Source organism: Ursus maritimus, unplaced genomic scaffold (genome assembly GCF_017311325.1).
Source record: "Ursus maritimus isolate PB19 unplaced genomic scaffold, ASM1731132v1 scaffold_22, whole genome shotgun sequence".
NCBI classification, from domain to species: Eukaryota; Metazoa; Chordata; class Mammalia; order Carnivora; family Ursidae; genus Ursus; species Ursus maritimus.
Window position 1 is genome coordinate 195,459 of NW_024424675.1, and position 9,499 is coordinate 204,957.

Sequence of the window (9,499 nt, forward strand, 5' to 3'; positions counted from 1 at the left end):
AGCCATTTGTATGTCTTCATTGGAAAAATGTCTGTTCATATCTTCTTTTTTTTAAATAATTTTTATTTTGTTATATTAGTCACCATACAGTACATCCCCAGTTTTTGATGCAATGTTCCATGATTCATTATTTGCCTATAACACCCAGTGCACCATGCAATATGTGAACATCCTGGTTTTTAATGTGTGACTCCCAAAAATGGAAAAAGAGAAAGATGAAGTCAGGGAAAAGGTGTGGGCCCTTTAAAAATCCTCGAAGTTACTTCTGCCACATGGGGGAGAACTTGCAATAATGTGGGGAGGTGCAACAGTGACTCCCTACCTCTTTGTCTGCACATCTGAGAACAGAAGCAACAGTGATCAGAGCACAATCCCCAGTATTTGGAGGACAAGGTTCTTTTTGCCCACTCTTGCTCTTGCAACGTATGTGCAAGCTGTGCCAGGAGCACATGCACAGTTGTTTGCTATGGGGCTGGGCGTGGGGGATGGGTAGCTGTTATTGTGCTAAAAGCTGAAATTGACTAAAATTAACTGTAGTTTACTGCTCAAGCCTTCCCCTGGAAGTTTCAAGCCTTCAATAGACTCCAGAGTTCCAAAATAGCTACATCAGAGGACTCTGCCAGTGCAATTTCTGTCTCCGTGGGGATAGAGATTCCTGGTGCTTTCTACTCTGCCATCTTCCCAGAATGTTTGCTAAGAGGTTTAAACTTGTATGAGGTATTGAATTTTATCAAATGCCTTTTCTGCATCGATTGATGATTTTGATATTTCTTTTTTTTTATCTATTATGTGATAAACCACATTCCACAATTTTAAACCAACTTTGGATTTCTGAGATAAACCCTACTTGATCAAGTTATCTGTTTTTTTGTTTTTCCTGCTAAAAGCTTTACTGTTTCCATTTGGTCCATCCATGGCTTGGGAGAGGGCTCCAGAGTAGTTAAAAAGCTGCCTCGTGGCTGTAGGGAGAGGCTCAGGCACAAGACCTAGCACCAGGGGGATGCCAGAGGGGCCCCTCAAAGGCTGCTGGACTTCAGAAGCTCCTAGTCATGCTTGAGGGTGAACCTTTTGAAGAAATACTTCCCCAGTCAGCCTGCAGAGGTTAGTCAGGTGGTCGCCCATCTCCTTGATGAGTTTCACCTCCTCATCGAGGAATTCATTGTCCAGGAAGTCACAGAGATGGGGGTCTGCACCGGCAGATCCCAGGGCATGCAGATACAAAAGAGCCTTGTTCACGTTCTTCTCCCGAACCAGGGCAGCTTCGTGGTTTCTAGGGTTTTACCCTACTCATCTTGGGATGGTTTCTGCACATCCTGGAAGAGCGTGTGGCCGCTTGCTGAACTGGTTTGAATCTTCGAGAGACAACACCCTCACACTTCTCCTCAGCCAATTCGTGGAAGAAGTGGTCCATGCCTCCAAAGCCACATTGTCATGGTTGAAATAGAAGCCCAGGGGCGCCTGGGTGGTGCAGTCGTTAAGCGTCTGCCTCCGGCTCAGGGCGTGATCCCGGCGTTCTGGGATCGAGCCCCACATCAGGCTTCTCCACTAGGAGCCTGCTTCTTCCTCTCCCACTCCCCCTGCTTGTGTTCCCTCTCTTGCTGGCTGTCTCTCTCTGTCAAATAAATAAATGAAATCTTAAAAAAAAAAAAAAAAGAAGAAGAAGAAGCCCAGAGAGAGGTAGGTATAGGAGGCCTGCAGGTGCATGTTAACCAGGCAGTTGATGGCAGCCTCTACCTTGTTGGAATAATTCTTACGAATCTGGGAGCTCATGGTTGATTGGTAGTAAGGAGCTAAGCTCAAAATAGGGTGTTGGCTGGTCCTGGAGGCAGAGGGTGGCCAAACAGATGGCTCCAAAGATTGCAACTGGAAAAAAAGGTTGGAGAGTGGTTGGAGGCTGCTAGAAGGGGCATCCCTGGGTCTGTTCTGTCCAAACACTGTTGAAGCAACAGACAGATCTGTAGGACCTTGGTGTGTACTGCCAAGCTATCAGTTTTTAAGTGCTATATTCCGGTTCCTAAAATTTGCATAGGATTTTGAATGTTTGTGAGTGAGCTTATCTTATAAATCCTTTGGGTTTGGTATCAAGGTTTTACCACCTTCATGAAACAAGCCCTTCTTACATGCTCTGGAGAGGTAATGTAATTGCGGAGATCTGTCATCTGATTCTGTCATCCGATCTGTCACCTGACTGCAAAACCATCTGGGCCTGGGGGTTTCTACATAGCAAGATTTTAACTTCTTATTCAATTTCTTTAATTGTTATGAGAAAATTTTGGCCATCAATTTTAAGTATGCTTTTCATATTGAGTGTAACATACATAAAAAACGCCTAGTTCATGTTATAACTTGATTAATTTTTGCGGTAAACACATCCATGTAACCTTCATCCAGATCAGTCCCACCACAGCCACTCATGTGGGTGTTTTGTCAAATGCTTGTCTACACCTATCGAAATGGTTCCGTTTTCTCTTTTATTCTGATATATTGCTGGATTTGATTTGCTAATATTTCCTTTAAGATATTTGTATACTTATTAGAAAATTAAGCTCTAATTTTCCATTTTCAAAATGTCCTTTTCAGGTTTGGGAATCAAGATTGTGGTAGCTTCATGAAACAAGTTGCTGCAGCTATGTATCAGTTTTGCTTTCAATGCAAGGAACTGATCATCAGCTTAGTAGTGGCTTAATAATGTGACATAATTATTTCACATTAGAAGGAATAGTGAGGAAGATGATTCCAGGGCTGACTCGGGAACTCATTGTCATCTATGATTCAGGCTCTTTCCATCTTTCTTCTCTGCCACCCACATCCTGTTAACTTTTTGTTTTCAGCTTCCTTGCCTCATGGGTGCAAGATGGCTGCCAAAGCTCCAGGCTTTGTTTCTCATACTACCTCCCCACATTATCATGTTCAAAGTCAAAGAGCAAGTGGAAAACCTGGGACGTGAGATAGATAGATAGATGATAGATAGATAGATAATCTTGGCCTCTCTTTTCTTTTCATCACAGAGGAAAAATATCTTCCTTTAAAATCCACAGATTTCTCCTAATGTCTTAGTGGCCAGAAGGACTGGGTCATATGCCCATACATGAACCAAGCACTACAAAAAGAATTGGACTCCAAAGTCTACTTGGACCAGTTAGGATTCCCCCCACTCTCCACTGTCAACTGTCCCTGCTCCATATTAGGGTTGGGCCACTGTTGTCTAAACACCAGTGAGATTTGTTGGACATGAAAAGGAGAAATGTCCATTGACTGACTTTATTTGCCACACTTGTGTCCAAGAATTTTAGTAGGTTGGTAACTGTCCATAGGGGAGGACTGGCTCATGTTTCAAGACCCGATTTGTGCCTGTGAACTGGGTTTCTGAAAATGACCTGAGTTCTCAGAAGTGAAGGCACATGAAACTATTTAGTGATGTTCGCAGTATAGAAGTTAGACTTGTCCTGTATAAAAACAAATAACAGAGGACTCTGCCCCTAAGCTGAAGCCAGCTGTCAAACAAGATTTTTTTTTTTTAGCATGTCCTACGTGTCTTCATTATGGGTTTTGAACTGAGTTCACAGCTGGTGTTAAATCTTAAAAGGGTTAGCTCTATTTTTCACACATTTGTTAACAAGGCTTAGGTGGGAAGCTGGAGACCACAAGTAACTAGATGTCCATGAATACCTATTAATGCAGAGGTTACAATTTAATCCCAATCCGACAGTCAGAGCTGATGGCCACCTCCCTTGAAGAAAGGCCCCATCCAGAGCTTCCCTCTTTTCACATCTGTGTTGGCTTTTAATGGACCAGGTGACTTGATGAACAGAATCCAAGAAACAGAAAGAGAAAGCTCCAGGGGAAAAACAACCATTGGGTTAGAAGCAATTTCAGGAGCTCTGGCATGGCAGGAGGAGGGCAGTGTTCTGTCCTTCAAGTCTGATGACCCACATTTAATTCTCAGCCCTTTCACATGCAATTTATGTGAGCTTGGGCACCTCTGAGCCTCAATCTCCTCAGCTATGAGATGGAAGCATGACACCAGAGTGCCCATCTCAAGAGAGGCAGGCCACTGAGCCTGCCAAATGTTGCCATGTTCCAAAGATCTGCATGAGCAGCTAGCTGGGAGCTGATGGATCAAGGTCAGGGTGGCCCTGCTCCATAGGTCTCAGATCCTCCAGCAGGCTGGCCTGGAAATGGTCCCATGGCCTTGGCAGCATTACAGGAGGGCAGCTGGAAACACATAAGGCCTCTTGGGACTTGGCTGGGAGCTGGCATATCATCACTTCTGCCTTATCCTATTGGCCACACTAGAGGCAAGGGGCAGGGAAATACCCTCCACCATTTTAGTGGGGGAACTTCAAGTTGCAGGTGAAGTCATGGATGGATCTTCTTGCTACTGGGAGGGAGGTAGTATGATGGATTGGATTGTTCCAATGACAGAAGTGCTAGTCAGCAGAAGAGAGGACTAGTCACCTGTTTATACACAAGTAACGGAGTTCTAGGGGTTCTGTGTTCCAGTGACTCATCCATTGCTCCTCATCACTTCTATTTGGAGATGTTTGACACCAATGGTAGTCACCAATGGAGTTAGGGAGTGGTGCACAGGGGAGACAGTGCAGCTAAGTGCTTGAAGGTGCTGGCTTCAGGTAAGAGGGGCTTAGTTTTGGCAACCAGTCTTTACAGCCTCTATTGTATGACTTCAGGAGTTTCAATTTCCCCAAGGCTCAGTTTTCCCAGTTTGACCTGAGAGGGAGCTGGGTGTGGCATGTAGAAATGGTCCAGTTAATGGTTACAGCCACCGTTGGTTCCATGTGGTCCCTCCGGATAGCTCCAGGGCCAACGGCGGACATGAGCCCCGGTTGCAGCAACAGCGATTCTTCTGCAACCCAACCCAAGTTCATTTGCCCGATGTGCAACAATGCCAATCACTGAGACATCAGGTTTGCAGCGAGGAAAGAGTTTATTTGAGAGGCAGCTAAATGAGGAGACAGGGGGCAAACTTCTGCTTCCCTGAAGGGGGAGAGAATCCATTTTTTTTATTTTGTTTTTTTTTGTTTTTTAATGATCATTGGCATTAAGCTTACATTCATATTGATTAAAAGGGCAGCGAAACAAAGATGGAGCATGCACATTGAGCAAACATGTATGTAACAGACATCCCGTATTCCCTTGGGGTGGAGACAGCACCAGAACGAGGCAAAATTCAGCCCCTGATGTCAGGAGGTTATCGCAGGACAAGGGGAAGGGGCTATGGGCGTGCTCTGGGAGCCTGTATGAACTGGATAGGGTCTTGGGCTTGTTATCTTGGATAAGGAATGAGGGTTCTTGCTTGTTCCTAGGCTGGAACCTTGAGGCTAGGCTTCTTCAGACACAGCCAGTGGGCTTGTTAGTGGAGTCCAAAAAGAACAAGAGCTGATTAGGGAGACACAGTTTTCTGAAAAACAAGCCTTAAACTTTTCTATGGGGCAGTTTTACTTCCACATCGGGCTCTGACTGGGTCAGCCTCTGTTGTCCAGAGCTGCATAAGACTATCAGAATAATCTCCTGTTTCTGCTTCCCTCCACTGACAATTCCAATCAAGAGCCCACAATGGAACTTACTGCTTATTATATCAGGTTCAGATTTTTCATTCAGTTTGACCTCTGTGCATAAGCAATGTGGATAATGTCCAGAAGAGAATGTGCATGTAAAGAAATGAGGCCCTTTGCTCTTCAAAAAATTGATACATCATATATAATGCCTTAAGTAGATTGGTAACAATATAATGAAGTTGATAGTTTGCATATGTACTCTGATTTATAATGTTGACCACTTGTATTGAGATCGATGATGAAACAGAGATGGCAAGGAGTGGGACAGAGAACTTTAGGCTGGCTGCCACCCTTTGCAGCACTTCCTACAGAGAGGTGAGGTTTGCAGCACCCTTTGGGTGCCTGAGCAGTTCCCTTGGTCCCTGTCCTTCCTAGGTCTTTGACTCTGCTGCACAAACATGGCTTCACACTTGTGCACGTTTTGGTTCTCATGTAAACAAGGCTGTGGGCAGCAAAGGTGGGGACTGTCCATTTTTATATCTGGTTACAAAATGTTGGAACCTTTGAGGTTGTGGGTCTCATTATTAACAGGCAGATGTTGATGGCTTCAAAATGCTAAGTGTCCTGCACCAAAGGCCAAGGGCATCAGCCTTCTCCATGTATCAAGTCAGGTGGAGGTTACCATTAAGTTTCGCTCTCCTCTCCTTTCCTTTCCCCTCCCCTCCCCACCTCTCTCTTCCCCCCTTCTGTCTTTTAAAATAGCTTTATTGAGATACAATTATTTTTAAAAATTTGCCATTTTAACCATTTTAAGTGTACAGTTCAGCATTAATCACATTCACAGTTCTACACCATTCCTACAATTCTTTCATCATCCCAAATAGAAATTCTGTTACCACTCAACAGTGATTCTCCTCTCTCCTCCCACAGCCCCTGGCAACTTGTCATCTACTTTCTATCTCTAAAACCTGCCTACTCCAGCCATGATGTATAAGGGGTCTATATTTGTCCCTTCGTGTCTGGCTTATTTCACTTAGCATAGTGTTTTTGAAGTACATACATGTTGTAGGGTGGATCAGAACCTTGTTTCTTTTCGTGGAGTAATAATATTACATTGTATGTAATTACCACATTTTGTTCTATTGATGGGTTGTTTCCACTTTTCAGTTATTGTGAATAATGTTGCTGTCAACATGGAGGTACAAATATCTGCTTGAATCCAGGTTTTCAGTTCTTTCCACAAATACTTACAAGTGGAGTTGCTGGATTACATGTAATTCTATTTTGGATTTTTTTTGAGGAACTGCCAGCCTGTTTTTCACAGCAGCTGCACCATCTTACATTCCCATCAGCAGTGCACAAGGGTCCCAGTGTCCCCCTGTTCTTGCTGACACTTGTTATTTTCTGTTTTTTTAAATTAATTACTTAATACTAACCATCCCAGTGGGTATGAAGTGTTATCTCGTTGTGGTTTTGATTTACATTTCTCTAATGATTAGCAACGTTGAGCATATTTTCATCTTTTCTGTTTATTGACTCTGTATAATTTCTTCGGAGCAAAGTGTTTTCAAGTCCTTTGTTCATTAAAAAAAAAAAATTTTTTTTTTTTTCCAGGGTGCCTGAGTGGCTCAGTAGGTTGAGCGTCTGACTTGATTTTGGCTCAGGTCATGATCTCAGAGTCCTGAGATCCAGCCCCAGGAGTCTGCTTGAGATTCTCTTTCTCTTCCTCTCCCTCTGCCCCTCCCCCATTTATGCTCTCTTGTGTGCTCTCTCTCTAAAATGAATAAATAAAATCTGAAAGAAAATTTTTACTTGTTGTGTTGCAGGATTTCTTTATATATTTTGGATGTTAATCTCTTATCAGGTATGTAATTTGCAAATATTTCTCCCATTCTGTGAGTGGCCCTTTAATTTTGCTGATCGTGCCCTTTGATGCACAAATGCTTTTATTTTTGATTAAGTCCAACCTAACTTCTTGTTGTTCTTAGTGTTGCTTGTGTTTTTGATGTCATATCTAAAAAAATTGTCATGAAATCCAATGGGATGAAGGTTTCTCCTTATGTTTTCTTCTAAGGGTTTTATAGCTTTTTTGGGTCCTGAATCCATTTTGAGTTCATTTTTGTAAATTGTGTGAGGTAAGGTTCCCACTTCATTCTCCTCCATGTGGATACCGCTGTTCACGTTTGACAGGAAGGAAGTTGTGGGAGTCATATGCTCTGGGGCTTAGTGAATCTTTGTGGAATTTTTCTATTCAGCCTGGGCTGGGCTAGCACCTTGTTTGACTGCCGTTGTGTGGTCATGTGTCATGTGTCAAAAAGTATTCTGAGGTTTTGTCACCCACATGTTTTCTGTCTCAGTCAAGTTACCTTCCAGACTTCAGGGTTCATGGCTGTGGGGTTAAGGTAAAGTCCTAGATACCAACATGCTTGTCCTTAAAAATGTGTTGATGGAGAAACAGAAAGAGCTAATCAGTGGCTTCCAGAGGCTGGGACTGGGGTTGGGTTTCACCCCAAAATGACAGCATGAGGGAGTTTTTTGGGTGATGAGATTATTCTGAATCTTGATTGTCGAGGTGGTTCCCTGACTGTGTACAGTTGCCCAAACTCATAGAACTGTAACCCAGAACAATGACTTTTACTGTATGTTAATACAGAACACGGACTAGAGGGTGAGCAATGCTCTGCCGAGAGGCAGCAGAGCAAGGTATGAGAACAGCCTCTGGAGGCAGACTGTCTGGGTTCAAGTCCGGGCTCCCCCACTTCCCAGCTTTGGCAACCACGGAGTGCCTGGGTCTCCTTTTCTATAAGAGAAGAGTGGTGGTCATTATCGCATGGAGCTGGAATGAGGATTAAATTGATGTGGCCATGCAGACCTCGGGGGACAGGTTGTGTGCCATGTAAGGGATTGCTGTCGTCACAGGCATCTTCCCCCGAGGGCGTGTGTGGGTCCGTGGTGGTGGGGGAAGAAGCTGATGGGGCGAAAGCTTCCGGCCTTGTAAAGTAGTCTGTTGTCACTCGGCTTGATCTGTTCATGTCACACTGTAGTACTACAGCCACGTCTGAGTGGGATGCTCTGTGTCTCCCATGGCATCTCGCACGGCCTGCACGCATGGCCTGAGGAAGCAGCTGGGCTGGGCTGGACTGTCCCTCCTGAGCCCTGGTGGTAGCAGGTGGCCTCGGATGGCTGCAGCCCTGACCCCCTGCCCTTGGGGGCCTCAGCCCCATGGCCCCCAGTTAGGTGGGACTGTTCCTGGATGTCAGTGCTGCTTTCTTTATAGCGTAACCTGTTTTGCTGGTCATTGGTCACAAGGAAGAGAGAACGAAGCAAAGGAGGTGAGAGCAGTCACCTCCACTTGGAAAAGCTTCACTCTGCTTTCTGTTTTCCCTGGTGGTGCACCATCCAAGGAAAGAAGATACAGCTGTGGCCTGATAAGAGCTGTTCCTTATGGGTCTTTCTGGTAAAGGGGCAGGAAGCCAGACCCCCCCACTTGTTGGGTGTGACTGCGGTGTTCTTTCCAGTTGCCTCTTCTCAGATTGACCCCCTCCCTGTGGTTGGGCCCAGCCCTCTCTGAGTCCTTCCAGGCACGCTTGCCCCCATCACCTATATTTCAGGATGCAGGTCCCCACCCTCTGTTGCATCTACCAACGCATTTCCATCTGCTTTCTGTCTCCCAGAAATTGATTGAAATCTCGTGCCTGCTTGCTGATGGTCTGCTTCCAAATTCTTTTTGTGGTAACAGGTTTATTCCCTTTTAAATTTATTTTCTGGCTTGGAAGGGAGGAGACACAAGCATGTGTGGTAAGCCTGGGACCAGAGTAGTCCCCTTTTAGAAGGCAAAACACATAGGAGTCATTACATCCTAGCATGAATGCTGGGTAGTCATTACATCCTAGCATGAATGACACTGTTCAGAGTGCCCTTGAAAGGACATTTTGGAGCGTGGAGGGCCAGCTGTGTCTGAACAGGAAGGCAGGCGGTGGTGT

At 44.8% G+C, this 9,499-nt stretch overlaps 1 pseudogene; it reads right to left on the minus strand.

The window, feature by feature from the left end:
• Nucleotides 1-230: 230 nt before the first annotated feature.
• On the minus strand, nucleotides 231-1,992 carry LOC103676216 (annotated as a pseudogene).
• Between the last annotated feature and the right edge of the window lie 7,507 nt (nucleotides 1,993-9,499).